Source organism: Pongo pygmaeus, chromosome 16 (genome assembly GCF_028885625.2).
Source record: "Pongo pygmaeus isolate AG05252 chromosome 16, NHGRI_mPonPyg2-v2.0_pri, whole genome shotgun sequence".
NCBI lineage: Eukaryota > Metazoa > Chordata > Mammalia > Primates > Hominidae > Pongo > Pongo pygmaeus.
The window spans coordinates 12,377,707-12,393,438 of NC_072389.2; positions in this window are offsets into that span (position 1 = coordinate 12,377,707).

A 15,732-nucleotide genomic window follows, 5' to 3' on the forward strand; every position below is an offset into this window, starting at 1 on the left:
CTCCAATCCATTCCATTCCACTCCACTACAATCCACTCCATTGCGTTCCACTCCATTCCACTCCACTCCATTCCATTTCATTCCTCTCCACTCCAATCCTCTCCATTGCATTCCACTTCATTCCACTCCACTCCACTCCATTCTTTTCCACTCCAATCCACTCCACTACAATCCACTCCATTGCATTCCACTCCATTCCACTCCACTCCATTCCATTTCATTCCACTCCACTACAATCCACTCCATTGCATTCCACTTCATTCCACTCCACTCCACTCTATTCCTTTCCACTCCTTTCCACTACACTCCGTTCCATTCCATTCCATTCCATTCCAATCCACTCCATTGCATTCCAATCCATTCCACTCCACTCCATTCCATTCCATTCCATTCCATTCCATTCCATTCCATTCCATTCCATTCCATTCCATTCCATTCCATTCCTTTCCAATCCCTTCCAGTCCATTCAACTACACCCAACTCCATTCCATTCCACTCCACTCCACTCCATTCCACTACACTGCACTCATTTCCACTGTATTCCAGTCCAGTCCATTCCACTATACATCTTTGCATTGCATTCCAGTGCACTCCACTCCACTCCATTCCATTCCAATCCATTCCACTCCACTCCATTCCATTCCACTCCACTTCACTCCACTCCACTGCATTCCACTCAATTCCATTCCACTCCACTAAACTCCATTCATTTCCATTCTACTCATCTCCACTCGATTCAAATCCATTCCATTCGATTCCACTCCACTCCACTCCATTCCATTCCAATCCATTCCACTACATTGCACTCCACTCCACCCTATTCCACTCCACTCCACTCCATTCCTCGCCATTCCATTCCAATCCACACCATTCCTTTCCATTCCACTCCATTCCATTCCATTACACTCCATTCCATTCCATTCCACTGCATTCCAGTTAGTTCCACTTTACTTCACTCCATTCCATTCCTTTCCATTTCATTCTCTTCCACTCCATTGCACTCCATTCCACCTCACGCCACTCCATTCCACTCTATTCCCATCCCTTCAACTGCATTCCACCTCACGCCACTCCATTCCACTCTATTCCCATCCCTTCCACTCCATTCCATTAAACTCCATTCCATTCCATTCCACTCTATTCCATTCCACTACACTCCATTCCCGTCCACTCCACTCCATTCCATTCCATTCCTCTTCATTCCATTCAATTCCATTCCATTACACTCCATTCCATTCCATTACAGTCTGTTCCACTCCACTCCACTCCACTCCATTCCACTCCTCTCCAATCCATTCCATTCCATTGCATTCCATTGGTTTCAACTCCAATCCATTCCATTCCACACCACTCCATTCCACAACACTCCACTCCACTCCTCTCCATTCCATTCCATTCCACTGCATTCCTTTCCATTCGTTTCTTTCCATAGGATCTCACTCTGTCGCCAAATCTGGAGTGCAGTGGCACAATCTCAGCTCACATTTCTTTCCACCGTTCCATTGCATTGCATTCCATCGCATTCCATTCCATGCTATTTCACTCCACTCCACTGCACTCTACTCCATTCCATTCCACTCTGTCCCATTCCATTCGACTCCATTCCAAACCACTCCACTGCCCTCCACTCCACTCCATTTCATTCCGTTTCACTCCATTGCTTTCCACTCCTTTCCTTCAACAGTATATCACTGTGTCACACAGGCTGGTGTGCAGTGGCAGAATCTCAACTCACACTACATGTCACTTTCCATTGCATTGCATTCCATTCCTTTGCATTACATTGTATTCCACTGCACTCTCTTTCACTCCACTCCACTCCACTCCGCTCCACTACATTCCATTACATCCCATTCCATTCCTCTCCATTCCTCTCCAATCCACTTCACTCCAATCCACTCCAATCCACTCCAATCCAATCCATTCCATTACAATCCACTGCATTCCATTCCATTCCTTTCTTTCGAGAATTTCTTAGTCTGTCAATCAGCCTGAAGAGTAGTGGGATAATCTCAACCTCCATTACAATACATTCCATCCCACTCCACTGCACTCCACTCCACTTCATTCCACTCCACCCCTCTCCCATCCATTCCAGTTCAAACTACTCCTTTCCACTCAATTCCATTCTGCTCCTTTCCACTCCACCCAATTCCATTCCATTCCACTCCACTCCACTTACTCCACTCCATTCCATTCCAATCCATTCCATTCCATTTCATTCCACTCCACTACACTCTATTCCATTCCACTCCATTCCACTCCATTCCTCTTAACTCCAGTAAATTACACTCCACTCCACTCAATTCCATTGCATTCAATTACATTACTTTCCATTCCCCTCCATTCAATTCCATTCCACTCCATTGTAGTCCATTCCACTCCATTCCACTCTACTCCACTCCACTCCATTCCATTCCACTCCACTCCATTCCATTCCACTCCACTCCATTCCATTCCACGCCATTCCACCCCACCCAATTCCATTCCACTCCACACTTTTCTATTCCATTCCACTCCACTCCACTCCATTCCACTCCACTCCACTCCACTTCATTCCATTCCATTCCATTCCACTCCACACCACTCCATTCCATTCCACTGCAGTTCTCTTTACTCCATTCCATTCCAATATATACCACTCCACTGCATTCCATTCCACTCCACTTCACTCCACTCCACTCCATTTCATTCCACGCCATTCCATTTATATCCATTCCACACCATTCCACTGCATTCCATTCCATTCCACTACGATCCATTGCATTCCACTCCATTCCAGTTCATTCAACCCAGTCCAATGCATTCCATTCCATTCCATTCCATTCCATTCCATTCATTCCATTCCATTCCATTACATTACATTACATTTCATTCCATTCCATTCCATTTCTTTCCACTCCATTACAGTCCGTTCCACTCCATTTCACTCCATTCTACTCCATTCCACTCTAATCCCCTCCATTCCACTCCATTCCATTCCAATCCATAATATTCCATTCCACTCCATTGCATTCCACTCCATTCCATTCCATTCCCCTCCAATCCATTCCATTCCACTCCATTCCTCTCCACTCCACTATATTACACTCCACTCCACTCCCCTCCAATCCATTCCATGCCAATCCCTTCATTTCAACTCCAATCCATTCCATTCCACACCACTACATTCCACAACACTCCACTGCACTCCATTCCATTCTATTCCACTCCTTTCAATTCCATTCCTTTCTTTCCACAGGATCTCACTATGGATCAAAAGGTGTAGTGCAGTGGCATAATCTCAGCTCACTTTTCTTTTCACCATCCCATTGCATTCCACTCCATTCCATTCCATTAAATACTATTTCACTCCACTCCTCTGCACTCCACTCCATTCCTTTCCACTCCATCCCTTTCCTTTCCACTCCATTCCAAATCACTCTACTGAACTCCACTCGACTCCATTCCATTCCATTCCATTCCATTTCACTCCTTTGCATTCCATTCCTTTCCTTCGACAGGATATCACTGTGTAACCCAGGCTGGAGTGCAATGGCACAATGTCGGCTCACATTACATGTCACTTTCCATTGCATTGAATTCCATTCAATTGCATTCCTTTGCATTCCATTCCAATGCATTCCATTCCATTAAATTCCATTCATTTCCAAACCACTCGTTTCCACTCCACTCCACTCCACTCCATTCCATTATATCCGATTCCATTCCACTCCATTCCACTCCTTTCCTCTGCACTGCACTCCACTCTATTCCACTCCATCGCATTCCATTCCGCTCCATTCCACTACACTAAACTCCACCCCACTTCCCTCCACTTCATTCCATTCCATTAAATCCCATTCCATTCCTCTCCATACCACTCCTCTCCACTTCACTCCACTGCACTGTAGTCCACTCCAATCTATTCCATTCCGTTACATTGCATTACACTCCTTTCTTTCTAGAGTATCTCACTCTGTCACTCAACCTGGAATTCAGAGGCACAATCTCAACTTGAACTACATTCCATTCCATCCCACTGCACTCCAATCCACTCCACTCCATTCCATTCCACTCCACTCTATTCCATTCCTTTCCATTCAACTTCACTCCATTCCATTCCATTCCTCCAGACTGCACTACACTCCAGTCCATTCCATTACATTACAATCCATTCCATTACATTCCTGTCCATTTCTTTCCATTCCACTCCACTCCACACCTTTCCATTCCACTTCATTCCAATCCATTCCACTCCAGTCCACTCCAATCCACTCCACTCCACATGACTCTATTCCATTCCATTCCAGTACACTCCATTCCACTCCACTCCATTCCATTCCATTCCATTCCACTCCTTTCCTTGGCAATCCATTCTTCTCCATTCCACTACATTTCAGTCCACTCCATTTAACTCCACTCCATTCCAAAATATTCCACTCCACTCCATTCCACTACATTCCATTCCATTCCACTCCACTCCATTCCATTCAACTCCACCGCATTCCATTCCATTCCATTCCATTCCACTCCATTCCTCTCCACCCCACTCCATTCCACTCCACTCCATTCCATTCCATTCCACTCCACTCCAATCAACTCCATTCCACTACACTATACTGCATTCCATTACAATTCATTCCATTAAAATCAATTCCATTTCACTCCAGTCCTTTTCAGTCCACTCCACTAAATTCCACTCTACTCTACTGCATTCCATTCCATTCCATTCCATTCCATTAAACTCCATTCGATTCCACTCCACTCCATTCCAGTCCACTCCACTGCATTCCACTCCACTCCAATCAACATCATTCCATACCATTCCATTCCACTCTACCCCATTCCATTCCACTCCTTTCCTTTCCATTCCATTCCAGACCACTAATTTCCAATCCACTCCACTCCATTCCACTCCATTCCATTCCACTTCACTCCATTCCGCTCCATTCCATTGCACTCCATTCCACTCCACTCCATTCCATTGCACTCCATTCCACTCCACTCCATTCCATTCTATTCGAGTCCACTCCACTCCATTCCATCCCACTCCATTCCACTCCACTGCATTCCCTTCCACTGAGTTCCTTTCCTTTCCATTCCACTCCTTTCGTTGCCACTCCATTCCTCTCCATTCCACTCCATTTCAGTCCACTCCATTCAACGCCACTCCATTCCATTCTATTCCTCTCCACTTCATTCCACTACATTCCATTCCATTCCACTCCACCCCATTCTATTCCAATCCACTGCATTCCATTCCACTCCATTGCATTCCACTCCATTACTCTCCACTCCACTCCATTCCATTACACTCCACTCCATTCCATTCCATTTCATTCCATTCTACTGCACTCCTTTCCACTCCACTCTACTGCATTGCGCTACCTTCCATTCCATTAATCTCCATTCCATTTCACTCCAGTCCTTTCCAGTCCACTCCACTAAATTCCACTCCACTCTACTGCATTCCATTCCATTAAACTCCATTCCACTCCACTCCACTCCATTCCAGTCCACTTCACTACATTCCGCTCCATTCCCCTCCATTCCACCCCTTTTTATTCCACTCCATTCCACTGCACTCCATTCCATTCCATTACACTACATTCCACTCCACCCCATTCCATTCCACTCCATTCCACTCTACTCCATTTCATTCCACTGCACTACACTCCACTCCCCTCCACTCCATTCCATTTCACTCTTTTCCATTCTTCTCTGTTCTCTCCACTCCATTCCTTTCCTCTTCCCTCCATTCCATTCCATTCAGTTCCATTCCGTTCCTTTCCATTCCATTCCATTCCACTCTACTCCATTGCACTCCACTCCATACCACTCCCCTCCCTTTCACTCCATTCCTTTCCATTCCACTCCATTCAATTACATTCCACTCCTTTCCACTCCTCTCCACTCGATTCCATTCCATTCCATTCCATTCCATTCCATTCCAATCCACTTCATTCCATTCCATTCCATTATTTTTCATTCCATTCCATTGAACTCCATTCCATTCCATTCCATTCCCTTCCAATCCACTCCATTCCATTCCATTCCATTACTTTTCTTTCCATTCCATTCCATTCAATTGAACTCCATTCCATTCCATTCCATTCCATTCTACTCTACTCCATTCCAATCCACTGCATTTCACTCCTTTCCATTGCTCTCCATTCCACTCCCCTCCAATCCATTCAACTGCACTCCAGTCCATTCCACTCCATTCCCCTCCATTCCACTCCATTCTGTTCCACTCCATTCCACTCCATTCCATTCCATTGAATTGCCATCCATACCACTCCACTCCATTCCATTCCAATAAATTCTACCCTACTCCATTCCATTTTACTCCACTCCAGTCCACTCCACTCTATTTCATTACATTTCATTCCATTCCATTCTTCTCCATTCCACTCCACACTGCTGCATTCCACTCCTCTCCACTCCATTCCATTTCATTCCATTCCATTCCCTTCCATTCCACTCCATTCCATTCCACTCAACTCTACTCCGTTCCACTCCTCTCCATTAGAATCCACTCCATTGTTTTCATTCCATTCAACTCCATTCCACTCCATTCAACTCCATTCCACTCCTTCCACTCAATTCCACTCCACTCCAATACTATCCACTCCATTCCATTCCATTCCATTCCCTTCCATTCCACTCCATTCCAGTCCACCCACTCCATTTCACTCCACTCCATTCCACTCCACTCCACTCCCCTCAACTCCATTCCATTGCACTTCACTCCATTCCATTCCACTCAACTCCATTCCATCCCATTCCATTTCACTGCACTCCACTCCACTTCACTCCATTCCACTACATTCCTTTCCAATCCAATTGACTCATCTCCATTCCATTCAACTCCAGTCCATTCTATTCAACTCAACTCCATTTTATTGCACTGCACTCCACTCCACACCATTACAATCCATTCCATTGCACTCCAATCCTATCCAATACATTCCATTCCTTTCCACTCCACTCCGTTACTTTACACTCTACACCATTCCATGCCATTCCATTGCACTTCACTCCATTCCACTCCACTCCATTCTACTCCACTCCATTCAACTCCTGTCCATTCTTTAATAATCCATTCCATGACACACCACTAAATTCCATTCTACTCCACTCCATTTCATTACACTTCGCTTCAATCCACTTTACTCCAATCTCTTCCACTCCACTCCATTCCATTCTACTCCATTCCATTCCACTCCAATCGACTCCATTCCAATCCATTCCATGACACTCCAATAAATTAATTCCACTCCACTCCATTTCACTCCAATTCCCTCCAATCCACTCCACTCCGCTACATTGCACTCCACTACATTCCATTCCACACCATTCCATTCCACTCCACTCCACTTCATTCTGTTCCCTTCCACTCCATTCCATTCCATTCCACTAAATTCCATTAAATTCCACTCCATTCCAGTGCATTCGACCCCATTCCACTCCCCTCCAGTCCACTCCATTCGACTCTATTCCATTCCACTCCTTTCCACTCGTCTCCATTCATTCCTTTCCATTCGACTGCACTCCATTCCACTCCACTCCATTCCATTCCACTCTACTCCAATCCATTCCACTCCATTGCACTCCACTGTACTCCCCTCCATTCCATTCCGCTGCTTTCAATTCAACTCCATTCTATCCTACTCCAGTCCATTCTACTCCACTCCATTCCATTCCTTTCCATTCAGTTCCATTCCATTGCAGTCCAGTACACTCCACTCCATTCCATTCCATTGCACTCCACTCCACTCCACTCCATTCTACTCCACTCTATTCCATTGCATTCCATTCCATTCCACTCCACTCCATTCCATTCCACTCCACACCATTCTACTCCACTTCATTCCACTACATTCTACTCCACTACACTCCATTCCATCTCATTAGATTCCATTATTCTACATTCCTTTCCACTCCACTACACTCCCCTCCACTCCACTCCCTTCCAAGCCTTTGCATTCCACTCAACTCCATTCCATTCCATTCCACTGAATTCCATTCCATTCCAATCCACTACTCTCCACTCCACTCTATTCCACTAAATTCCACTCCATTACATTACAATCCACTCCATTTCATTCCATACCACTGCATTCCACTCCTTTTCACTCCACTCCACTCCATTCCTTTCCATTCCATTCCAATCCTTTCCACTCCAATAAACTCCATTCTACTCCAAACCTCTCAATTCCGTGCCATACCATTCCATTCCTTTCCACTACATTCCATTCCATTCCATTCCACTCCATTCCATTCCATTCTACTCCATTCCATTCCACTCCGTTCCAGTCTATTCCACGGCATTCCACTGTCCTCTACTCCATTCCACTCCATTCCCCTTCATTCCACTCCATTCCATTCCACTCCATTTCAGTCCATTCCATTCCATGTCATTACACTGCAAACCACTCCACTCCATTGCATTCCACTCCATTACACTCTTCTCTATTTCATGCCTCTCCACTTCACTCCACTCCATTCCATTCCTCTCTATTCCACTCGTCTCCACTGCATTCCACTCCACTCCACTCCTTTCCATTCCGTCTCACACTAATCAAATTCCTCCCCTCCAATCCACTCCACTCCATTTCATTCAACCCCCTCCACTGCACTCCATTCCACTCCACCACATTCCACTCCATTCCATTCCATTCCCTTCCACTGCACATCACTGCATTACGGTCCCTTCCACTCCATTCCATTCCACTCCACTCCACTCCATTCCATTCCATTTCTGTCCACTCAACTCCTCTCCATTCCATTCGATTCCATTCCACTCTACTCCATTCCATTCCACTCCACTCGTCTCCACTCCACACCACTCCTTTCCATTCCACTCTATTCCATTCCTCTCTTTTCCTTTCCACTCCATTCCACTCCCCTTCATTCCATTTCATTCCACTCCACTCCACACCACTCCAATCCACTCCATTCCATTTCTCTCCTTTCAAACCCACTGTACTCCGTTTCACTCCTCTCCACTCCATTCCATTCCATTTCATTACAGTCTACGCCATTCCACTCAACTCCACTCCATTCCATTCCATCCCATTCCACTCTACTCCTTTCCACTCCAATCCATTCTATTACATTCCATTTCATTCCACTCTACTCCACTGCACTCCACTGCATCACATTCCATTGATCTCCACTGCACTGAACTGGACTCCATTGTACTCCACTGCATTTCAACCCACTCCATTCCATCCATTCCTTCCCACTTCACTGCACTCCATTCCACTCCACACCTCTTCATTCCACTCCACTCCGCTCTATTCCATTTTATTTCATTCCATTCCATTCCACTCCATACCATGCCATTACAGTATACTCCATTCCACTCCTCTCCATTCCAATCCCCTCCATTCCATTTAACTCCTTTACACTCCATTCCACTCCACTCCACTCCATTACATTCCACTCCACTCCATTCCATTCCATTCCTTTCCACTCCACTCCACCGTTTTCCACTCCATTCCACTCCACTCCACTCCATTCCACTGCATTCCACTCCACTACTTTCCATTCCATTCCATTCCATTCTATACCACTCCGTTCCATTCCATTCCACTCCATACCATTCCATTCAACTGCACCCCCTTCCATTCCATTCCATTAAATTCCATTCCACTACATTCCAGTCCATTCCACTGCATTCTACTGTACTCCAACCCACTCTACTCCATTCCACTCCATTTCACTCCATTCCATTCCACTCCATTCCATTCCATTCCATTTCATTCCATTAAACCCCGTAACACTCTACTCCTTTCCATTCTACTCGTTTCCACTCACTTCATTTCATTCCACTCGATTCCACTCTACTTCATTCCATTCCACTCCACTCCAGTCTGCTCCACTCTACTCCAGTTCATTCCACTCCATTCTATTCCTCTCCATTCCACCCGACTACACTCCATTCCACTCCACTCTGTTCCATTCCATTCCATTTCATTCCAGTCTACTCCAATCCACTCAGCTCCACCTCGTTTCATTCCAACCCACTCCACCCCACTCCATTCCACTCCAGTTCGTTCCACTCCACTCCACTCCATTCCATTCCATTAAATTCCATTCCACTCCATTCCATTCCATTCCATTCTACTCTATTTGTCACCACTCCATTCCACTCCACTCCATTCTACTACATTCCACTCCTTTCCAATCCATTCCACTCCATTCAACTCCACCCCACTTGATTTCATTACATTCCATTCCCTTCCACTCCATTCCATTCTATTCCACTCAATTCCACTGCATTCCACTCCACTACACTATATTCCATTCCATTTTAGTCCACTGCACTTCCCTCCACTCCACTCAACTCCATTTTATTCCACTTCATGCCATTCCTCTCCATTCCACTCCACTCCACTCCTTTTCACTCCACTCCATTCTTTTCCATTAAATTTCATTCCATTCCACTGCACTCCACTCCACTCCGCCATATTCGATTGCTCTCCACTGAAATCCAATCAACTCCATTACACTCCACTGCATTCCAACCCACTTCATTCCATTCCATTCCATTCCAATCCACTCCACTTCACTCCAATCCATTCCACTCCTCTCCAATCCATTCCAATCCACTCCTACCCATTCAGTTTCATTCCATTCCATTCAATTGCACTCCATTCTATTCCATTCCACTCTATTCCATTCCACTCCTCTCCATTCCACTCCATTCCATTCCATTTCATTACAATCAATTCCATTCCACTCTACACCATTCCATTCCACTCCACTGGAGTCCACTCAACTCCACTCCCATCCATTCCACTCCATTCCCTTCATTTCCATTCCACCCCACTATACTCTGTTTCACTCCAATCCAATCCATTGCATTCCATTCCATTTCATTCCAGTCTACTGCACTCTACTCCAAAACACTCCACTCCATTCCATTCCACCCTACTCCAGTCCAATCTATTCCACTGCACTACATTCCACTCCACTCCATTGAATTCCATTCCATTCCATTCTACCCTATTCCTTTCATCTCCACTCCATTCCACTCCATTCCATTCCATTCCACACAATTCCTTTCATCTCCACTCCATTCCACTCCATTCTATGCCATTACATTCCACTCCTCTCCATTCCACTCCTCTCCATTCAACTCCACTCCACTCCATTCCAGTGCATTCCACTCCACTCCACTCCATTCCATTTCATTCTATTCCACTCCACTCCACTCGACTCCATTCCCCTCCATTTCATTCCACTTCATTCCATTCCACTCCATTCCACTCCACTCCACTCCCTTCCACTCCATTCCTTTCCATTTCATTTCACTCCTCTCAAATCCACTGCACTCCACCAAAATCCATTGCTGTCTACTGCACTCCACTCCGCTCCATTCCACTCCACTCCACTCTATTCCACTCCACTCCATTCCATTCCATGTCATTCCATTCCATTCCTTTCCACTCCATTGCTTTCCATTGCATTCCATTCCATTCCACTCTATTCCATTCCATTCCACTATACTCCATTCCACTCCACTATACTCCATTCCACTCCTCTCCATTCCACTCTGCGGCATTCCATTTCATTCCATTACACTACATTTCACTCTACTCCGCTAGATTCCATTCCACTCCATTTCATTCCATTCCACACCACTCCACTCCATTCTATTACACTCCACTCCACTCCATGCCACTCCACTCCACTATATTTCACTCTATTCCAGTACACTGCTTTCCATTTCTCACCATTGCATTCCATTGCACTGCACTCCACTTCACTCCATTCCATTCGAATCCATTTCATTCCACTCTATTCCATTCCACTCCACTTCACTCCATTCCACTCCATTCCACACCACTCCAGTCCACTCCCTTCCACTCCAATCCATTCCTCTCCATCCAACTCCACTCCACTCCATTTGATTCCATTCCATTCCATTCCATTTTTTCCCACTCCACTCTATTCCACTCCACTCCTCTCCATTCCTTGCAATTCCATTCCATTCCACTCTGTTCCATTTCATTCCACGCCATTTAATTCAATTCCACTCAATTCCAGTTCATTGCACTCCACTTCACTCCATTCCATTCTATCCCATTCCTTTCCATTCCCCTCCATTCTAGTCCATTCTGCTCTATTCCTCTCCACTCCACTCCATTCCACTGCATTACCCTCCATTCCACTCCATTCAACTAAACCCCATTAAATTCCATTCCACTGTAAGCCATTCCACTCCACTCCATTCCACTCCTCTCCTTTCCATCCTATTCCCTTCATCTCCATTGCATTCCTTTCCACTCTACTCTATTCCACTCAACTCCACTCTGCTCCATTCCATTCATCTCTCCTCCACTCCGCTGCAATCCATTACAGTTCATTACCCTCCACTCCACTCCATTCCACTCCACTTCACTCCATTCCATTACATTCCATTACATTCCACTCCATTCCATTCCGTTCCACTATACACCATTCCACTAAACTTCGTTCCACTCCAATCCATTCCATTCCATTCATATCCATTCCACTCCACTCAACTCTACTCTACTCCAATCAACTCCATTCTTTTCCATTCCACTCCACTACATTCCATTCCACTCCACTCCACTCCATTCCATTCCACTCCACTCCATTCCAGTCCACTCCACTGCATTCCACTGTACTATCTCCACATCTCCACATCACTCCAGTCAAATCCATTCCATTCTACTCCATTCCATTCCATTCCACTCCACTCCATTCCATTCCATTCCATTCCACTTCACTCCACTCCACTCCAATCCACTCCACTCGACTCCATTCCACTCCTTTCCTTTCCATTACACTCTATTCCACTCCACTCCTTTCCATGCCAATCCTCTCCACTCCAATCCACTCCATTGCATTCCACTCCATCCCACTCCACTCCATTCTCCTCCATTCCATTCCTCTCCACTCCACTCTACTCTTTTCCATTCCATTCCACTCCACTCCTATCCACTCCATTGCATTCCACTTCATTCCACTCCACTCTTTTCCACTCCATTCCTTTCCACTGCATTCCACTCCACTCCATTGCATTCCTTTCCACTCCACTCCAATTCACTCCATTGCATTCCACTCCCATCCCCTCCACCCCATTCTATTCCATTCCATACCTTTCCATTCCTTTCCATTGCATTCCATTCCTTTAAACTACACCCAACTGCATTCCATTCCACTCCACTCCACTCAATTCCACTCCACTCCACTCAATTCCACTCTATTCCAGTCCACTCCATTACGCTACACACCATTTCTTTCCATTCCACAGCACTCCACTCCACTCCATTCCATTCCACTCTATTCCACTCCACTCCATTCCATTCCACTCCACTTCACTCCACTTCACTTCATTCCACTCCACTCCGTTCCGTTCCACTCAACTCCATTCCACACCATTCCATTCTGCTCCTCTCCATTCGATTCCATTCCATTCCAATCCATTCTACTCCACTCCACTACATTCCATTCCAATCCATTCCACTCCAGTCCAGTCCACTCCTCTCTGTTCCACTCCACTCCACTCCATTTCTTGCCATTACATTCCAATCCACAACACTGAATTCCATTTCACTCTATTCCATTGCATTCCACGTCATTCCACTCTACTTCACTCCATTCCTTTCCTTTCCACTCCATTCTATTCCACACCTTTACACTCCATTCCACTCCATTCCACACCATTCCACTCCACTCCTCTCCATTCCATGCGACTACACTCCACTCCATTCCACTCCACTCTACTCTATTCCCCTCTATTCCAGTCCACTGCATGCCACTCCACACCATTGTATTCCATTGCACTGCACTCCACTCCACTCCATTCGATTACAATCCACTCCAATCCACTCTATTCAATTCCACTCCCCTTCACTCCATTCCACTGCATTCCACACCTCTCCAATCCACTCCCTTCCACTCCTTTCCATTCCTCTACATTCCAATCCACTCCACTCCCTTCCGTTCTATTCCATTCCATTGCATTCCATTCCACTCCTTCCCCTCCACTCTATTAAACTCCATCCCACTCCATTCCTTTCAATTCCATTCCATTCCATTCCATTTCACTCCATTTAATTCCATTCCACTCCATTCCAGTACATTCCACTCCACTTCACTCCATTCCTTTCGATCCCATTTCATTCCATTCTCCTCCATTCTACTCCATTCCACTCGATTCCTCTCCACTCCACTCCATGCCACTGAATTACACTCCATTCCACTCCATTCCATTAAACTCCCTTAAATTCCATTCCACTCCACTCCATTACACTCCAATCCATTTGACTCCACTCCATTCCATTCCATTCCATTCCACTCCATTGCATTCCTTTCCGCTGTACTCCATTCCAATCAACTCCACTCCACTCCATTCCAATCATCTCTCCTACGATCCACTCCAATCCACTCCACAGCATTCCTGTCCACTCCACTCCATTCCACTCCACTTCATTTCATTCCATTACATTCCACTCCATTCCATTCCATTCCACTCTATTCAATTCCACTCCACTCCATTCCACTCCAAACCATTCCATTCCATTGCATTCAACTCCATTCAACTCCACTCCAGTCCATTCTACTCCACTCCGCTTCATTCTATTCCATTCCACTCCGCTCCGTTCCATTCCACTTCAGTCCTCTCCACTGCTCTCCACTCCACTCCACTCCATTCTACTCCATTCCACTGTTTTCCACTCCACTGCATTCCATGCCATTTCTCTCCTCTCTAATCCACTCCATTGCATTCCACTCCATTCCACTCCATTCCATTCCATTCCACTCTATTCCACTCCTCTCCATTCCATGCCATTCCTCTCCTCTCCAATACAGTCCATTGCATTCCACTCCATTCCACTCCACTCTATTCGCCTCCATTCCATTCGACTTCATTAATCTCCACTCAATTCCATTCCATTCCACTCCTCTACCATCCATTCCTTTGCATTCCACTCCATTACACTCCACTCCATTCCATTCCTTTCCACTCCACTCCAATCCACTCCATTGCATTCCACTTCATTCCACTCCACTCCATTCCATTCCACTCCATACCATTCCATTCCTTTCCAATCCCTTCCAGTCCATTCAACTACACCCAACTCCATTGCATTCCACTCCACTCCACTGCATTCCACTCCACTCCACTCAATTCCCCTCTATTCCAGTTCAGTCCATGCCACTACACATCATTGCATCACATTCCACTGCACTCCACTCCACTCCACTCCATTCCATTCCAATCCATTCCACTCCACTCCATTCCATTCTACTCCACTTCACTCCACTCCACTCCATTCCACTCAACTCCTTTCCTCTCCACTCAACTCCATTCTATTCCATTCTACTCATCTCCACTCGATTCGAATCCATTCCCCTCAACCCCTCTCCACTCCACTTCATTCCCTTCCAATCCATTCCACTACATTCCACTGCTCTCCACCCTATTCCTCTCCACTCCACTCCGTTCCTTTCCATTACATTCGAATCCACTCCATTCCATTCCACTCTATTCCATTCTTTTCCACTGCATTCCAGTTAATTCCACTCTACTTCACTCCATTCCATTCCTTTCCATTTCATTCTATTCCACTCCGTTCTACTCCATTACACTCCATTCCTCCTCACACCACTCGTTTCCACTGTATTCCCATCAATTCCACTCCATTCCACTAAACTCCTTTCAGTTCCATTCCACTCTATTGCATTCCACTACACTCCATTCCC